General features: G+C 37.9%; 1 protein-coding gene across 7 annotated transcripts in view; it reads left to right on the top strand.

Moving 5' to 3' along the window:
- DOCK10 (dedicator of cytokinesis 10) overlaps positions 1-15,689 on the top strand; it is a 275,677-nt gene that overhangs the window by 60,924 nt on the left and 199,064 nt on the right. The window lies entirely within an intron of this gene.

The following is a 15,689-nucleotide window of genomic DNA, read 5'->3' as shown; positions in this document are numbered from 1 at the left end:
TTATATTTCAATGTTGAGATATCAAGGATGTAGTAAATAATGAATGAAAAATACCTGTTACTCTAAAAGTTCTTAAATGAAAGTCATTTGGCTTGGGCTATGCCTCAGAGTGACAGAATACTAAACTATAACATTATTTGCCTACTTCTTCAACAAATCAATATTTTATTTTCAAAAAGCAATATTGTTCTTGAACTAGGGGGCTGTGATTATTTCTGAAAGGAAACACTAAATAGGAATAGTTTCATGTTTGTTATTCCCATAAGTTTTCACAAATTAAATTTTAAAGGATTTGAAATAGTTCAATTGTCAAAGAAATCTTTGTTTTCCAAGTTTAACTCTTGTTAATAACATTAACACATTCTATAACTATTTGCAGTGCTCATGCTATACCAGTAAGTCTTATTTTTCTGATTTTGTTAGTCTATAAAATTTTGCAGCTAGAAATTTGCACAAAAAAAAAAAACACCTCAAAATAACTGAGAAATTTTAAAAAGCTATTCGCTAGTCATAATATTTTCCCAAAGATCCTTTTGATTCATATAATACCTTTATTGACATCAAATAAGGTGATGAAGTATATACTAATGAGGAAACTAAAGGCTCAGAAAGGTTGAATATCTTAACATCACACAGCTGCTAAATGCCAGCTCCCCGAATCACACTTAAAGCAACGATTCCAAAAGCCAGTGTATTTTCCAGTCCGTTCACACTTCGAAGGAAATAATGATACAACAGATAAACTGAATTTATATAAGAAGTCTGATGGAAATCTGGGACTACTCTGAGTAAAACGTGCTCATACAAAGTAATCGTGCATCTTGAAAACTTCTTCCGGGCCACTCCAAAATTCACCCCCTCACTAATCATTTATTGCCAGCCCACGATGGTCCAAGCACTGGTTCAGGCACTTGGAATCCGCCAATGAACAAACCCATCCAAAGTCCCTACCCTAAGTTGCAAAGTTTGAAGGTGATAGAAACATTTTGCCAGTCTTGTTGTTATGGAAATGCTATACTACAATTGTGATGTTTAGTCTACAAACTTTAGCCAATGAAAATATTTTCTGTTTTCCAAGATGGTGATTTGAAAATTTTAGTGTATTTCAAAATCACCTAGGAGTTTTCATTCACGCAAATCCTTGAGCTCTTGACCCCCAAAAACTCTGTATGAGCAGATGTGGAGTGGAGCTCAGGAACCTGCTCTTGTAGCAAGCACTCCCAGTTGATTCTGACGAAGGAGTACTTTGGATGACACTCTGAGAAACATGGCTCTGGAAGATGATAATCTAAACTGTCCACCCCTTCTCCTCCTTCAGTGTGATGTTCTTATATTGGCTAATCGTCTTCTCGCTCTGGCTCTAAGCTTCTGAACAAACTTTGATTTTTCTTTTTTACTCACTTTCCCACTGCCCATTAGTCACCAAGTTTTATATATTGATTTTTTTTTTTTTTGTAAGATCACAGACTCTGGAGCCAGAGCGCCTAGGTTGGAATCCTGACTTACTTACCAGCTGTGTGACCTTGGGCATGCTGTTTAACATCTCTGTGTCTCTTTTCCTCCACTGTGAAATGAGGATAGCAATTTTGTCAAATTAGAGCAGTTGTATGGGTTTCATAAAGTAAGTGTTAAGTGCTTAGAACAGTGCCTGTATGTAATGGTAAGATGTTCGATAGGGATGTGATCAGGGACATCCTAACTGAAAAGTGACATTTGAGGAAAGACCCTAAGGAGGCAAAGGAATGATCCATGCCACTTTCAGCAGGGAAATGCCTAATGCAGAAGGACCCGCCAAGGCAAAAGGCCCTAATGTGAGAAGAAGCCTGGGTTGTTAGAAGAACAGCAAGGAGGCCAGCGTGTCCAGATGAGCCAAGAAGAGAGTCGTAGAAGGCAAGGTCAGGGAGGCAATGCAGTCAGATCATGTCAGACACACAGCTGTCAGGAAGGCCTAGGCTTTTTCCAAGTGAGAAAGAAAGCCACTGGAAGAGGCAGGCACAGAGGTTAAGAGCCTGGGCCATGCAGCCAGAATGTCAGGGTTTGAGTGGTATCTCTGCCACTCACTAGCTGTGTGATCTTGATGAATGACTTGTCCTCCTTGTGTCTTTGTGTCTTCATTGATAAAATGTAAAAAGTAACAGTACCCACCAATGTAAGGTTATTGTAAGAATTCAGTATGTTAATAGGTGCAAATTGCTTAAAACAGTGGTGAATAGTAAGTGTTATGTTAACTATAACCCCACTAACTGGGAGACCCTGAAGCAATGAAGTAACAGGATCTCTGGCCATTGAGGGTCAAGGGTCAAAGCAGGGAGACCATTAATTAGGAAGCGGTTGCAATGATCCCAGCCAAAGACCTGGATGGTAGTTGCTGAGGCTGTGAAAAGTAGTCAGATTCTGGATAGATTTCAAAAGTAGAACGAATAGAGTTGAATATAAAGTGTGGAAAAGGAAAAGGTGTCAGAGTTGACTGTGCTTGTTATGGCCTGAATGTCCAGAAGAACCAAGCTGCCATTCAGAGACAGCAGAACACAGGAGTGGAAGGTTTGGAGAGAGAATCTAAGCTCACCCTAAGGATGCTGAGTTTGAAATACCTGTTAGGTCTATATACGGAGATGTCAAGTAGGAAGTTGCGTATATGTCTGGAGTTTCAAGGAACTATATAAAGATGAGTAAAGCCTAGCCCAGTGTAAACATCAATAAATGATTGATAAATGGGATCTTTGTCTCTTCTAATCTCCTATAATATTTATAGTGTATAAATCCATTTGAAAGTTAATCATGCATTGCCTTCTAACACATCTCAGCCTATTTAATTGAATGTATAATTGTTTATTTACTTGCTGATCACACTTTTCTTATCTCACTGGTAGACAGGAAATTTCATCTACCAGAGCAATCACTTCCTAATTAATGGTCTCCTTGCTTTGACCTTGACCCTCAAAGGCAGAAAGTAAGCGTACTTTTTTTTTTTTTTTTCCAAGATGGAGTCTTGCTCTGTCACCCAGGCTGGAGTGCAGTGGTGCAATCTCAGCTCACTGCAACTTCCGCTTCCCGGGTTCAAGCGATTCTTCTGCCTTAGCCTCCCAAGTAGTTTGGAATACAGGCACATGCCACCACACCTGCTAATTTTTTGTATTTTTAATAGAGATGAGGTTTCACCACGTTAGCCAGGCTGGTCTTGAACTCTTGACCTCGTGATCCACTCGCCTCAGCCTCCCAAAGTGCTGGTATTACAGGCGTGAGCCACCCCGCCTAGCCTCTGAGCTTCCTTCTTGCTCCGTTAGTACCCAGCCCAAAGCCGTTTACAGACTCAAAGCTAAATAAGTATCTGCTGATTATTTGATATTTTTAAGCAGCTGGCACTAATATGCAAAGTTCAGTTGATCAAGATGCCCACTTAACTCTTAATTGAAATGTCCAAGAGTAAGTTAAGGATGAAGAAAGTTGCCAAGATAAATACAAGACTTTGAATACTGACACCCTTCACAAGCCTTTGGCATTCAAAACTTCACAGTGGAAAGTTGTATCAAAGAGTTTCATTCCTGTGGTCTAGGTTCCGAATCTATGTGCAGAGATAAGATTAGGGCTGGCATAATTGTAGTCTAGCTTATATAGTCCGAAGTGGAGAGAAATTGCTAAACATCAAAATTAACTAATGTAGATTCTTATTTAAAAGAAACACATGAATCCTGACATCTGAGACCATTACAATGGCCTATTACGATGCAGTCAAGTTTAACGGAGGAAAAATGAAGAAATTCCTTTAAAGCTCTACTTTTATCTCTCACTCAAACAATTTTTTTTGGCGGGAGAATTAACAGAAACTTTCATGATTTTTTTTTTTTTACTTCCTTTAGAGCATATTTTGTTAAAGGTCTCAGAAACTAATTCAATTTATGTAGATTTACTATTTTCTGGCTAATATCTGTTATTTCTTATGTCATTTACTCATCACCAACCCCAGAAGTTAGCTTCATGTTCAGTCTTTTTCTTCCCCACTCCCCCAAAAGAGAATGTTTTTCTGTTCACACTGTGGAGTTTAGAGGTGGCACAAGAGGAGAGAGAAAAGCAAGCGTTGGTCAGGCTACTAGTCTCACTTTGGTTATATGACCAATACCCACACACCAGATTCACAGGTCTCAACTCAAAAGTGAAAAAAACTTTAAAATCCATGAACATTCTGGGGTTTCTCTGAAATAGTAGAAACCATGAAATTTAAATTTAGGACTGCCAAAGATCTAGCATATACACCAAGCCAAATATGGCTTTGTCTTGAATTTTGGTCTAAGGCAGGAAATTAACAATAAATAGCCTAAATTTGCAGTGAGTTGGGAAGGTGAAATCTCTTCTGTGAATCAAGGATGTGTGCACTTATATGGCAGACATTTCCGAGTAAGAGAATTGCAGTTACTGCTCCAAGACCTCCCTGACAAGTCCTCTGTTGGTGCTCTAGAATTTGCTAGATCCAGCACTCTGATTAACTATACAGTTTGTGGGTCGAAATCTGCCTGCAGCCATATAGCGCTTGAGCTAAGAATGATTTTCACAATTTTAAATTGTTACAAAACAAAACCAAAAACAAAAGAAGGAGGAAGGGTTGGTGGCATGGGGAAAAAGATACAGACACCATATATGGCCCACCAAGCCTAAAGTATTCTGACCGGTTACAGAAAATGCTTACTGACCCCTGTCTGGTGAATGATGTGGCCTCAACCACAAAGGAACCTTTTTTTTTTTTTTTTTTTTTTTTTTTTTTAAACTTTGGCCTCTACAGTGTATTTTCTGTTGCCCCTGACAAGATACAAAGGAACTTGGCTTTTTCCCTGGGTACCTGTTGTTCACCTGAGGGTCTGAGAACTGCTATGATTGAATAATAAACTCTGGATTTCAAGTCAGAGTCTCAAGTCTGTCACTTAATGTTAATAAAAGCCCAGATGACCTAGACATGCTGACTCATTTCTCCTAGTTGGCTAAATGGGGACTATTATCTGTCCTGTCTATTGAAAGCACCAGAATATTGACATTATTATTATTGTTGTTATTATTTTAAGTTCTGGGATACATGTGCAGAACATGCAGATTTGTTACATAGGTATACATGTGCCATGGTGGTTTACTGCACCTATCAACCCGTCATCTAGGTTTTAAGCTGTGCATGCATTAGGTATTTGTCCTAATACTCTCCCTCCCCTTTCCCCCCACCCCTCAACAGGCCCCAGTGTGTGATGTTCCCTTCCCTGTGTCCATGTGTTCTCATTGTTCAACTCCCACTTATGAGCAAGAACATGTGGTGTTTGGTTTTCTATTCCGGTGTCTTTTGTAGAATCACATTGTAAACTAATTCACATTATAAAGCGATGGAGTCTTGCAGGTCAGCAGGCTCACATAGCTTATGAGAAATCCACAGTGGCCACTGTGCTGGTGAGAATTCATTTTATCCAATGGGTCACTCACTCAGTAATGCAGGGAGGTGATTTACATTACCATTTCACTGTATTTGTTCCACACCCCAAAAAAGGTGCTATAGTGAACAAGAGAGGCCAGTGAGGGTGTTATCAAGCTTCTACTTGATTTGCTTTTTGACCTTCAAAAAATCTCCACATTTGGGTCCCCCACTTGTAGGAGACAATAATTCTTCTTTCCTGCTCAAGTACTTTGAGAAGCTGGTATAAGGAAGCAAGTTAAATGAAGGAAATGAATTATTTATGAAAAAGTAATTCTGTATATTTGGAACATACGTTTGTTTAATTTGTGTCCTATGAGTACAATCAGGACCAGAGAGGGACATAATATGGAAACTATGGAAACTACTCCAAAGGAAATAAGTTGACTCTCTTCTTAATATCCTAACCTAATAAAGTTTTATTATCAAAGAATGTTAACATGTTTTGCCTAGTTTCATCTTTTTGAGTGTATGTATGAAGAAGAAACAATTTCCAGACCTTCTAAATCCTGAGCTAATGTTCCTATTTCATTTCAGTGAGGTTGAACCTTGAATATACTAATATTATCAGATTCCCCTGGGAAAGAAAGCCTGTGTCATGAAGTATGAGTTTAAACGGTCTACCATAGATGGGTATAACATGGAGCTTTAAGGCACAGAGTATCTTTGCTAGTTATTTTCCCTTGTGAACTAATTTTGAGTTGAATCCCAAAGCCACAGAACATGGACAAATGAATTGAATGGCTTCTCTCTGGGTAAAAGAATTAATTGAATGTAATGAGAGCCTTAGTAATTAGCAACATAAATCTTCGAGGCAAAGGCTTACTAAACTCAGATTACATCCTGTATCATCTTGTTCAGATAATCTTGCATCTTTTTAATTCTCCAAATTGTACCAAATTTAGAAATGATTAGAAGCAAAGAAAAAATACACAAAGTCTAAAAAGAAAAAACAAAACAACTTAAAATCCAAAACCAACACAGTGATAAAGAAAAGCCGAAAATCGGATATGGATATGGTGGTCGGGGGAGGTGATATATAGAAACTTATATCAAAAACAAAGCAAATTCAACTATATGTAGATAGAGCTCTAGATAAATACATATCATACACACATATATATACTTATATATACGTATTTTATATATATATGTGTGTGTAAATATAGAACATTATACCTTTAGTGGATGTAAGTGTTTTGGGGGAAATCATAGTGTGAAGATGAAAAACATCATATTACCAAGTAAAAACACATAGTTTTATGGCTAGAAAAAGTATAGACTCCAACAAATTACTGCTAATAAAACGTTTGTTAATTTTTAAAACATAATCAAATATAGAAAAAAAAACTGGTATGCTTGTTTTAGGTTTTGTTTCTTTGCCTTCTAGAAGAGTGGTTTTTAGGATTTTCTCTAAACACCAGGCTTCGATATAGTAAAACTTTGTGAAAACCGAGTAATACAATTGAGGATATAATGTGTCTTTTGGCAAACCAGATATAAACACAGTATTTTTGTCAGCCTTCAATAAGTTTCTTGTGGATAGCTGTTTTATTCTCAGATTTTATTTTCATGGAGCTGATTTATTCTGATGGGGCTAAACCTTAGGGTTTTTGAAATTCATTTTTCCAAATCTATTTCATTCTGCTGGAACATATTTTAGTTTTTAAGACCATGCCCAATACATTCAATTTGCATGCAGTGAGTTTGTCATGGTTAGATTGTCTAAACATCAGAAATTCAGTAAACAACTGAGACAATTGCATCTTGCATTTGGTAGGCACAGATGACAATAGACTGCCGCTGCCCTGCACTTACAGTTTGGTGGCAGAGCAAAGCTCAAACAAATGGAAAATTGTAATCATGATAAGTACTTCCTTGAGAGTTGCATTCTACCTTACCTTAAAACTGTATCGTTTGAACATCGCACCTCCTCAAAGCAGTCAGGGAAGGCCTCCCCTGAGGCAGTGGCAATGGAGCTGAGACCTGGAGGATAAATAGATGCTAAGAAGAAAGAGAAAAACACTCTGTACCCAGAAACCACGTGAGAAAATGCCACATGCCAGCCCTGATTTACATTGCATTGCCATGGGTGAGGAACCAGGGTGTGTGGGTCTGAGTGACTTACAAAAGCACTTACTGGCAGTGTGATCTCTGGGTCAGTTATTTAAATTCCGTATAGCTTGGCTTCCCTGTCTGTAAAATGAGTCGTAAGGGTACCTATCTGCCTTAGTTTCCTATTTCTGCTGTAATAAATGACCACGAACTTAGTTTTAAACAACACACATATTATCTTACAGTTAAAACACATGTATTACATTTCTGGCGATCAGAAATCTGAAACGGATCTCACTGGGCTAAAATTGGCAGAGCTGCATTCCTTTCTGGGGGCGCTAGGGGATAATCTGTTTCCTTGCCTTTTCCAAGTTCTAGAGGCTGCGCACATTCCTTGGTTTGTGGTCCTCGTTCATCTTCAAAGCCAGGAGCATAGTGTCTTCCAGCAACTCTCCGACTCTGACCTCTGACTCTCCCACCTTCCTCGTTCACTCCTAAGGACGCCTGTGATTACATTGGCCCCACCTGGATGATCCAGGCTCCTCGCCCATCTCTAAATTAGCTGATTCCAATCTACAGCCTGGATTACACTTTGCAATGTAAATGACATAGGCACAGGTTCTGGGGATTAGGACATGCACATTGTTAAAGGGACATTGTTCTGCCTACCATACTATCTATCAGGGTTGTTTTAAGGATTCATTGAGTGGATTCACGTAAAGGACCTGTAAGAGTGCCTGGCACTTGGTAAGAACTCACTAAGTTTTCGCTATTATTATTGCATGTATTGTCTTATTGAAACAAAGAAAAGTTTACAAACTTAATTTACGTTAAAGGATTGTTATAGAAAAAAAGAATCGAACTGTTAAGCAGAAACTTAATCTGTGCTTCATAAAATATGTGGAAATGGAAACTCAAAATTAGCTTATTTATGGGAGTACAGTAATACTGAATAGATTATTCACACAAATAGATTATTCAAAGAACATAAGTTGATTTGAGTTCTCTTTTGTGTTACCACTAATTGCCAGTTTTCCAAAATTTAACTTTTAGTTTCTTCTTGTTTTCCTTTCGTCATTTATTAAAGGAATGTTGCATCCTTTAATACAACTGAAATTAACCATTTAATTTCAATTTTGTTGTTCTCAAATTAAGCCAAATTTAAAAATTATAAGGAACAAAATCTTGAATGTTTAGAATTTAAAACCACCACAATCATAAAGAAAAGTCAAAAATCAGGTGAGAGAGAATGCATTTTAAGTTCAGTAGGTACAACTGAACTTATTAATTTAGAGATGGAGAATAGATTGTATCTCATGTGTAATTTTAAAGTTATCTCAATGTTTTTAATATGAGTAGATTTTTTTATTACAGATTTGTAATCATTAAGAAACTTAAGAATGCAAAATTACAGAATCTTGATTCTTCTACCAATAGGTACTCAATCAAAGGTTTGATGAATGAATGAATGAATGCAAGCCATATCTTATGGGTCATAAAGGTAGAAAGTAGGAATACAATAGGTGGAAAGAATATGGATTCACTTGGTAGATTATCTGCATCCTTAGTATTGGTCACTGGGTAATCAAAAACCTTCTTTGCTTTCATACACTTTATGAGAACTAACTGAGTAACCCACAGATTATCTTAAAATTCTGCTTTATAAATAGTTGGAGGAAGTAAACATGGAAATAATGTCCAAAAATAATAGTTCTTTGTTGATCACTTCCAATTCTGATGGTCACTTTGCTACAACTTTGCTTGGTATTCTTTTCTTTTGCCACAGTCACTCTGAAGGATATTGTGATTTTTATTCCAGTATAGTTAAGGACAAAATTAAAGCACACAGAGTAGCTCTGACCAATTGGAATCTAATGTAAGCCACATATGTAATTTTAAATTTTCTAGGGACCATATTTGAAAAAGAAAAAAAGCATATTAAATTAATTTTAATAGTATATTTTCTTTAAACCTATGTATCCAAACTATTATTATGTTGGCATGCAATCAATATAAAAATTATTACAATACTCGATAGTCTTTTTTCACACCAAATCTTCAAAATGTAGTGTACATTTATATACATACAACACATTTCAATTTGGATGCTAAATGTTTAATCACAAACATTTGTTCAGTATTCAGATTTCATAAAATTTATAGTTGAAAGAGTAAACTCATATTCCAAAGTTTCTCCAAAACTAGTTAATTGTTTTCCAATTACTGGATAAAATATTCGATTCTTAAAGTAAATCAAAATTAAATAAAATTAAAGATTTAGTTCCTTTGTCACACTAACCACATTTCAAGGGCTTCATAGCCACTTATGGCTAGTGGCAGCTGTAGGTGTAGTTGTTACTGCATTTGTCCAAAGTCACCCATCTGGTGTGGCCCTAGGCAAATGTGTACCTGCCACCTTCCCTGAAAGCCCAGCCACACCCACCTCTTTCACTGCACGCCCTGCTACAGTACAACCTCGCCCATTCCTCCCATCCCACCCACCTCCTCTCCTCTCTTCACTTGTAATCTGGCCATGCCCACTTCTTTCGCTCCACCTGCCTCCCCTCTCCTCTTGCAACCTGACCATGCCCCCTTCCTGCCCTCCCTGTCTCTTTTGACTCAGATCTGGGATCTCTTGCAGTGGCATTTTTCTGTTTAATATCCAATAATATAGTGGCATTATTCTGCTCAAATGGTACTTCTCTTTAAAAGTCAGGGTTTTTAATATAGATTATATAGAATAATAAAATGCTAGAAATTTGATGTTATACAATCCAGCTGCCTCATTGGAAGATGAAATCCAGGGCCAAACAGGTCAATTGACTTATCTGTGGCTTCTACAAAGTTGCTGGCAGAACAAGGGTATTTGTTCAGGTCTCAAAACGATGAGACCCACATTCTTTTTAACTACATGGTATTTCCTCCTCTTAATCCAGAAATAATGAGCTATAGTTCCAAGGTATGTGCACAATTTTAAGTGAAACTACATAGATGCTAGCTACAAAATACAAAGTAATGTCAATAGCATAGCAAATTCTATCCAGTTTCTGGTTATCTTAGAGGAATAAATCCATTGGTAGATGAAAGCCAATTCCGTCCTAGGGATTCTTGCTCTAAACTAGTTTTTTTGACTTTTCTTTAAGGATTAAATACAGAGATAATGAATTCAAGTTAATCTGTAGAGTAAAGCAATGAGCAGAACAGATGCTGTGGAGATACAGAATGCAACTGTGGGGGCTCATGGGTCCCACGGCAGAGACAACAAAGAGAAACAAAGGGAAAATCGCTTTGTTGTAATCTCTTCAGATTGAAGGGTTTATAGAATTCTATTTTCGGAACAGACGTCTATCTCTGTCATCTTGCAGAACTCTGAATCCGGAAATGCCGTGCTAGAACAGAAACAGAATCACATAATGACAAAATCTGGGTATTGATATCAGGCTTGTTGTGCCATTTGAGAACTGTAGGACTTTGGGATAATTCCCTGAGTTCCCTGAGCCTCCGTGTCCTTATTTGCAGCATGATTGGGATTCCTCACGAAGCTGTTGATGATCTAAATGAAAACTGAGTAAAAACGCTGACCACAGTGCCTGGATCACTGAGGCACTGTACCTGTTTTTAATCTGTAAAATGAGGAAAATACTTGCTGCCCACCTGCATCATAGAAATTTAAGTACTTACTTCTACAAGTAGAAACATACTGTTTATTATATTGGATTAATTCTGGGGAGATATTTTGATACTCTTCGGTTCTCTTCAGTTTGATACTCTTCAGTGACTACTCTTCAGTTCTCCACTAGTAAGGAAACTAGAATATTAAATAGAACACTTATCAGGTGAACAGAGTTGCTCAAAAGAGGACTCGGTGGAAAAGCTAGTGAACCCAATGATATTCCCCAAATGAAAGTCACCGGGGGAAATGAGTGAGCCAAAAGGCAGAGAAAGGGATCGAGGACAAGGAGAGATGCAGGCAAGGAAGAGGCTCCCTGAGCGGGGAAAGAAATGAAGCGTGAAACTAAAGTGGCCTATGGTTGTTAAAGGGGACTGTTTAAAGGTTTGCTTTAAAACCAGCCTGCTTTTCTATCACTCTAAAACAACCTGACACTTCAGTCTGTGTCATTCCTCCACCCTGGTTTTTATTTCCTTAAAGATGTCGGTTCTTTCATAGTGGCTATGATATTTTGTCTCACTTTTGCCCATGCTGTTGAAAAGAATGCTGATGGGTTTCAAGTTAAAGATTACACATATCTGTTTCTTTCTTTTAGCTCTGAAAATTGAGTGAAGCATGGCAAATCTGTAATTAATGCAACTGGGGTAGTATCACATCTTCAGGGGCTGGCATAATGGGCATGGGAGGCTTTTGTTTTAACCTCCAGGCAAATGAACCAGTGAATAGCCCTGGAGGTCTCATTTGCAAAGAAGTGGGGAATAAAAAGTCTCATCACAAATACCTCTTCTTTTTGCACAACTATAATGAAAAAATTATGAACCATATATTGTTCATCACAAAACAGTAAGGACCTTTGGAATCGCCCAAGTTCACCTACAGAAGCTTTTCAGATCTGTTCTTAGAAGATATTTGCTACAGATGTGGTTAAGGTCGTTAAAAATCACCAAGACGTTAAATGACTTTCTTAAAGGTGGAGGTTGAAAGGAGAAACTTTAGGAATGTGGAGTGATATCATTGCTGAGTGAATTAAAAAGTAACAGAAGAAATCTGGTACCCCCATTTGAGAGGACTGCTGCTGCTTCACACGAGTGCACATTTTTAACCTTCCTTGGCAAAAGCCAGGAGCCTAATTTCAAACTGAGACCGCCGAAAAGTAGAAAAAAATCACAGCTGAACAGCTTTGTCCTGGGGTTCTGCAGAAAACACTGTGCCTCTCTGCAGCCCTCCTTATTGCCTGGATTTGGCAAGCCCTACATTGAGTTCACCTTCCCAATCTTCTGCCTCTGTTTGGTTGAAGTGTAGGGGGTAGTTCTAAGTGTGTGTCTGTCTGTGGCTCAGTTTGTTTTACAGTCAGTTAAAGAGACGTTCACACTTTGTGTTGCCTTTAAACATTCAGCCCTGTTCATATCCATATATGCACTATAAATGTTTGCATGTACACATACCATGTAGCATGTAGCTGGATAAAGACTCGTTGATGATATTACATCCGTTATCCTGGTAACCAGAGTTTTAAATGGACCCTGTATGTATGGTAAAAGTAATCTACTATCTTAGTCAGTTAGGACTGAATCTGTTATTTTAGAACCTTGAGAAGGTAAAAACAGTAAGGATTTGAAATTATTGATTTAGAATTCATAAATTTTGGCAGCTATCTCATTTGATCGCTCACTTTCTACAGTAAATATCAAATTATCACCATTTTACAGAGAATTCCAAATCCCAAATACTCAATACCAAATGGATTAAAAGCAGCTGTGTGCCAAAGGCCAGGCATTGAAGTGGGAAATTAGGGAGAGGGGCTGGGGAAGTTGCAGATGAGAACTGTTGTGTGGGGTTGAGCTTCCTCAGCCCTCGCACCTGCCCTGCCTGGGACTATCTTCCTTGATTCATATTCCCTGTGGTTTTATGAATCAAAAGTTTAAACTATTCTTAGTTCCTGAAGGTCATTTTCTGGCGCTCTTTTTAAAATACCACATGGGAATTATTTCGGTCAGCAAAAATACTGAACATACCATTTTCTCTTAGCTCTCTCCTTGCCATGTTTGTTTCACACATATTTGATTTCCCAGCAAGTGCTCCCTTTTACAGTCATAATCATGGCTTAAATTTAACATTGTTTTGTTCTCCGAATGGTTATCTTACTCTATGTTCAAAAGTTTAGATTTAGAGGACTCAGTTCAAAATTCAGCTTGTGATTTCCATTTAGATGTTTTCCCAAAATACATAATGAGTAGGTATTAGAAAACTGCAGTTGCAGAAGTATAAAAAATCAAGACAGAATAAAGCCTCTCCATTTTTTCTTTTTATATATTTTTACATTGTAAAAGAAGTATATACTATGCGAAAAATATAAATACTGCATACCAGTATAAAATAAAAAGTGAAAACATTTGAGGTCATTTTTTTAAAACTTCTTCCCTGTATTGCTACACTCCTCTCAGACCCCTACAGATAACCATTACTAACAACCACATATATGTGGTTTTTTTTTTTTTTACAATATGGACTTCCATGACACTTAACATCTGACTCATTAAGAGAAGGTCTTTCTAATTAGAAAACTAAACATGATCATGATGTAGTACACACAACACAGAGCCAGTTTGGGGCTTAATTTCCTGGTGTGATTTGGTGAGGAGGCCTATTGTACTATTATAACATTCTTCTGTCATAGTCACCAAGTGGCAACTTCAGAGACCTGATTATAAAATAATACTTGGGTTGACCTACCCAAAACCAAGCCATTGGATAAAAACCTGAAATTTTACTTGTTATGGAGAACATTAAGACATCTGAGGGCAAACTTTTTCACACCAGGTGAGACTAGAGGATAGGCCGGCCGGGCGCGGTGGCTGACGCCGGTAATCCCAGCACTTTGGGAGGCCCAGGCGGGCAGATCACCAGGTCAAGAGATACCACAGACCATCCTGGCTAACACGGTGAAACTCCGTCTCTATTGAAAATACAGAAAAATTAGCTGGGCGTGGTGGCGGGCACCTGTAGTCCCAGCTACTCGGGAGGCTGAGGCAGGAGAATGCCGTGAACCCGGGAGGCGGAGCTTGCAGTGAGCCGAGATCGTGAGATTGCACCACTGCGCTCCAGCCTGGGGTACAGAGCGAGACTCCGTCTCAAAAAAAAACACAAAAAAAAACACACAGAAAAAACTAGAGGATAGGGCGAACTTTATCCATTTGGTCCTGATATTCCATGAACAATGGACAGTGTCGTTTCATGCACTCTTGTTTTAGCACCTACAATATTTTAGACTGAAGGGGTTTGCAAACGTGTGTAATTCCTGCCTCCTTCATCCTTGATACCATGAAATGTGAGCCTCTTTTCTTTTTTTTTTTCACCTGAGTACCTGCTTCTGGATGAGCTACTTAACTTTATTCCCATGAGCTCGCTGGTATGAAAGGTTTATCCATATTTGTTCACAGCCTCAATAAAATGTAATTGGCCATAAAGCCAGCAAGTGTTGAGGCCTAGGTCCAAAGAAACTTAATATGTAGCCCATTATACTCTTTCTCATACTTAGTATTTTTCTACGTCTTAAAATGAGAGTTATTCTCCTCTTTCTCAGGGATGCTGTGTGATAACAACTCAAATTTAAAGGCTGTGTGATCAAGTTTTATAATTCGCATATTGGCGATTGTAGTCTTATTGACTTCCAGAAGGAGGAAATAAAGACTTGAGATTTCTAGAAAATAGCAATAAAGCAAACATCTCCCTTTTGTTGACCTGAGAAAATTACATTCTGGAATTTACACATGAATAAAATAAGAAAGTCAGTCTTACATCAATCTTAACAGGCCGTGAAGCATTTGGTGATGGTTATTTTGTATATTCAAAACAGCCTGTGATGTATCATGCTAATGCAAAGAAGCCATTATTTTCAAATAAGTTTATCTCTCTATAGGGAGAATAAGGCGACAAACAAGGGCCACAGTGGGGGAGGGACACCATCCAACTGTGCTTTCCTAGTTGCCAATGTAATTTTTAAGTATCAAGAATATGCAGGCCCTTCAGAAAAGTCTTTCAAATCAAATTGGAGGGAATGTAGGGCTAAGAGTGGATGGTGTATAGGCTGCACACTCTGTAATGTTTGCCAAATATCTGAAGGCGTCAGAGAGTCTGTTGTGCCCACTTGCATGTTTATAGGAGAATGTTAATCAATTAGTTCAATTCTGCTATAGATAGTAAGCAATTACATTCACTGGAAGCCACAGCAATGTGATTAATAATACATTCCAATTTCCCAAAGTAGCATTTCTCCCAGCACTTAAATGTGGCTCTTTGAAAAGTACATTTTTGTATATAAGGGACATGGTTGAATTGAAATTTATTTCCCTAAAAATAATACTGTGAGAAGAAAAATACAGAGTTTTATATAATGCCTTCTGACTCTTCCTACATAAATGGGTGAAATTTGAGTTACCTTTTTTTCTAACAATTTTCAAATAAATTATCAAGAAAGAGTATTTTAGGCTTAACCAGTATTTTATGCTATATGCAAGTTTT

This window comes from Chlorocebus sabaeus, chromosome 10, assembly GCF_047675955.1.
Source record: "Chlorocebus sabaeus isolate Y175 chromosome 10, mChlSab1.0.hap1, whole genome shotgun sequence".
NCBI lineage: Eukaryota > Metazoa > Chordata > Mammalia > Primates > Cercopithecidae > Chlorocebus > Chlorocebus sabaeus.
Note: the sequence above shows the minus strand (reverse complement) of the source record. Positions and strands in the feature narration are given on the sequence as shown.